Source organism: Orycteropus afer, unplaced genomic scaffold (assembly GCF_000298275.1).
Source record: "Orycteropus afer afer isolate SDZICR_OR568_19922 unplaced genomic scaffold, OryAfe1.0 scaffold00298, whole genome shotgun sequence".
NCBI classification, from domain to species: Eukaryota; Metazoa; Chordata; class Mammalia; order Tubulidentata; family Orycteropodidae; genus Orycteropus; species Orycteropus afer.
Window position 1 is genome coordinate 2,732,353 of NW_006921885.1, and position 4,969 is coordinate 2,737,321.

A 4,969-nucleotide genomic window follows, 5' to 3' on the forward strand; every position below is an offset into this window, starting at 1 on the left:
TAACCAGGATCTCCTACATAGATCCCCCTCCAAGTGGTTGAAACTGGTAGCCGGGCACCATCTAGTTCTTCTGGTCTCATAGTCTTATAGGCTGTGGATCTCATGGTGTACCAGTTGCTAGGACTAACTGTTTCTGTGAATTTTTGGTTTTCTTCATTTTCTTTGCTCTGGACGAGGAGAGACCCATCATTGCATCTAGATGGCAGCTTGCTAGCTTTTAAGATCCCAGTTGGTACTCGCCAAGGTAGGATGTAGAACAATGTTTTATGTAGTATGTTATGCCAATTGAGCTTGATGTCCCCTGTGACTATGATTCAGAGCCCATAGGTTCAACTACTCAGTCCCTCTGGGTAGTTGGCTGTGCCCAAGAAGTGACTACAACTTTGATCCCTTGTCAGCTCTACTATATACCTGGGAATTCAGATCATACAAATACACTTATAGGATCATTTTCTGCCAATCCTATACATGGTCTTGGGTACACTCCCACTTTGTAGACATACCTACTAGTTCAGCCTGTCCACCCATCTACCCACCTGTATACACATGTTTGCCTTCACTGACAACGCAGTACTGTATGTGCAAAATATTAACTACAATTTATTCTTTAACTTTTTATTATATTTGGGTGAACTTTGCTTTACAGAGGAAATTGGTTTTCTATTCAACAATTCATACACATTTTGATTTGTGACATTGATTGTAACAGCACTCTCCCCACGTCCTTCCTCTGTTTACCATTTCCATCCCTATCACTTGTTTCCTATCTCTTTCTGCCTTCTGAGCTTTATCCCTGGGCAAATGCAGCCCTTTTGATCTCATATGGTTGATTGTTCTAATAAGTGCATACCTCTCTGGTGTTATTTTTCACCTTAAAAGGCTATCTATTGTTTGGTTGAAAATTGAGCCGTGTGTGTGTGTGTGTGTGTGTGTGTGTGTGTGTGAGAGAGAGAGAGAGTTCAGCTGAAGGCTTGAAGGGTATCTAAGGGCCATAGTTCCAGGGTTTCCACCAGTCTCTATCAGACCAGTAAGCCTGGTCTTTTTATGATTTTGAATTTTGTTCTACATTTTTCTCCCATTCTATCCAAGACCTCCTATTGTGATCTTTTTCAGAGTGGTTGACAGTGGTAGCTGGGCACCACTTAATTTTACTTCACAAAGACAGTGTTCTATGTCCTACTTAGATGAGTGGCTACTGAGGTCTTAAAAATTTTTGAGCATCCATCTGAGATTGAACTATTGATCTCTCCCCATCTGAGCAAAGAAGAATGAAGAAAATAAAAGACTCAAGAAAATGATTATTTCCAAGGACTAATGGACCTTGCAGATCACAGCCTTTACTACCCAGAAGCTAGAAGAACTAGACAATACCTGGCTACCTCTTCCTACCACTCTGATCAGGATCAACAGAAAGTCCTGGATAGAGAAGGAGGGAGAAAAAAGAAAAAAGAACAAAATTCAAGAACACAAAAAAGACCACACTTACTGGTCTGTTAGAGACTAGTGGGATACTCAAAACTATGGCCGTTAGACACTCTTCAGGTCTGGAACTAAACCCACCCCCAGGGATCAACTTTCAGCCAAACAACAGCTAGGCCTATAAAGTGAATAATAACACCAGGGAGAAAGATACTCCCCAATATAATCAACCATACAAGACTGAAAGGGCAGCATTTGCCCAAGAGCAAAGCTCAGAAGGCTGGAAGGGGCAGGGAAGAAGGATAAATGGAAATGGGAAACCCAGGGAGGAAGAGGGATGAGTGTTGTTACATTGAGGGGATTGCAACCAATGTCATGAAACAAAATGTGCACAAATTGTTGAAAGGAAAACTAATGTGCTCTGTAAAGTTTCAGTTAAACTACAATTTAAAAAAAATCCACCACCCATTTTTTTTTTTTTTCTACTCAAGCTAGGTCAAGCTGGGTTGCTACCTCTTGCAATTCACAGTCCTAGGTAATGAAGCATTCTTTCTCCAAATCTAAAGAAGCATGATAAAAAGAAGAAAGTGGAGCAAGTACTTAGAACATATATTGTGGGAGATAAAGCAAGTAAACAAAGAAATTGCAAAACTTTACTTTCCTTGCAATTCAAAGGTATGTGAGGAAGGAGGACTTTTGGTAAGATGGAGGAGTAGGCAGACAAGCAACACAGACCCTCTTGAACAAAGAAAAGAAAATCCAATTGACAGAGATACAGAAGATAATCCTAGAGCCCTGAGCTTTGAAAGGAACTATACAGAAGTGGATTAGACACCAACTAGTGGAAAAACCTGAATGAAAACAGTGAATACAGAGATAGTTGGAGCTGCAGACTGTCAGCTACTCTGATGGGACCAACAGTCTGACTATTTCCAAGTGATGTTGGGATGAGAATTGACCTAAAGATCAGCCCTGGTCACCAAGGCTGCAGGGATGATTGCACTGGTGGTCCATGACTAGGTAGGGAAACAGCAAGGAGGGAGACAACTTGAGCTGTTGACTTTCTGCTGTCCAGAGGGTGCAGCCATTTTGATTGTTTACAAGCGGTGGCCATTTAGGATATTTAAAGTGACTGAGGGCACAGCCATTTTGAATCTTTACAAGTGACAACAATTTTGGATTTTAAAGTGATAGCATTTTTATTTGGATTCCAGGAACCTAAGAATAGGCTCTGTTTGCCAGAGTCAGCAGGGACATACAAGAGACTGACAACAGGAAAGGAGACAGGTTGTGTGTGTATAAGTGCTGTCAATTAGCACATAGAGGAGCACAACATAGTACCCTGCTTGCATAGATAACATACAAAGAAAACAAAAATTGTGGTCAAGTCACTCCAACATACAATCACCAATTAAATATAAACACAAAAATGTTACAATGCCTCCGAGACAACAGAGCATCACACTCCACACAAAGACACAAGATAAAGCAAGAGAAACAAAGGACCAGGATACAGACCCAAAACACATCCCTGAGGAAGACGCAGCATTGGAACTCCCTGATAAGGAATTCAAAAGAATTATATTTAGGTATTTTAAAAGGATTGAGAGACAGGTACAGAAAAACACAGAGAAAACTCTAGAACAATTTCAAAAGACAATACAAGAACAAACTGACAAAATAAATGAAAAATTAGAAATGCTACAAAATCTACAGATAGAAATCCAGAAGATTAATACTAAATTGTCAGAAATAGATAACACATTGAAAGGGCAAAGGAGTTGAATTGATGCAATGGAAGATAGAATTGAGATTGATGAATACCTGAATACTTCTTTGTTGTTGTTGTTATGTGCCGTTGAGTTGGACCCAACTCATAGTGACCCCTCCTTGGGTTTCCGAGGTTGTATCACTACAGAAGTAGATTGCCCCATCTTCCTTCCAAGGAGTAGCTAGTGGATTTGAACCACCAACCTTCTGGTTAGCAATCAAATGCCTTAGGCACTATGCTACCAGAGCTCACTTCTTTGGAAAGGGATAAATCAGAAAAAAGATCAAGACAAAATGAAGAAAGCCTAAGGTTCATGTGGGATACCATCAAGAGGAATAACCTACATGTTATTGGAATTCCAGAATAGGAAGAGAAAAATAAAACCACTGAGAAAATTATCCAAGATTTGTTGGAAGAGAACTTCCCTGATATGATGAAAAATGAGAATATATCAATTCAGGAAGTCCAACGAACCCCAAACAGGATAGACCCCAAAAGATAATCACCCAGACATATCATCATCAAACTCACCAAAACCAAAGACAAAGAAAGAATCATGAGAGCAGCATGGGAAAAACGAAAAGTGACCTACAAGGGGCAACCAATAAGAATAAGCTTGGATTTCTCAGCAGAAACCATGGAGGCGAGAACACAATGGGATGGTATGTATAAAACCCTGAAAGAGAAAAAATTCCAACCAAGAATTATGTACCCAGCAAAACTGTCCCTCAGATATGATGGTGAAATCAGGACATTTCCAGATAAGCAGAATTAAGAGCATTTGTTAAAAATCAGACCAACCTTACAAGAGATGCTAAAGGGAGTCCTTTGGACAGCGAAGAAACAATAGCCAACAACAACTGATCATTAATGCCCATGATGATATAACCCAGAAACCAACCTAGCTATGGTAGTATCCAAAGTAAATAAGCCTACAAGATTGGAAACAGGGAACCAGAGACATCAATTGACAAATGGAGACAACTACAAACCAAAAAGAGGGAATAAACTGTGCCATTACAAAACTTCCAGATGGTAGGGATATCAAGACAAGTACAAGATAGAATGGACTGTTCTAAACTTGGGAAGAAAACTATAAATCACAGGGTAACCTCAAAGTCAAATGATAAACCTTCACTTCAAAATAAAAAAGAATACCAGCACAAATATTTAGCAAATACTAATACAATAGCAGCAAAGGAAGTGATAACATGATTCATAAAGAAAATGAGCTCAGCATAGAAAATTAAATGGAACAAAGATATCGACACCGTGAAAAAGCACATAACAAAAATGATAGCAACAAATTCTTAATTGCCGATAATTACGTATCTGGTGAGCGACTTATCTCTAAGATTTATAGAAAACTCCAACACCTCAATACCAAAGGAATTAACAATCTAATTGAAAAATGGGCAGAAGACATGCATAGACACTTCACCAAGGAGGATATTCAGGTGGCCAGCTAATACATGAAGAGATGCATACAATCATTGGTCATCAGAGAGATGCAAATCAAAACAACAATGAGATAATGTCTCAGTCCAGCAATGATGGCAAGGTTCAACAAGACAGAAAATAACAAATGCTGGCAGGGATGTGGAGAGATTGAGACTCTCATACACTGCTGGTGGGACTGGGTAGTGATATAACCACTGTGGAAAGCAATATGGTGATTCCTTAGAAAGCTGGAAAAGCTGGAATTTGACTCAGCAATCCCATTACTAGGTATATATCCTAGAGAGGTGAGAGCCAGGACAGGAACAGATATATGCACAC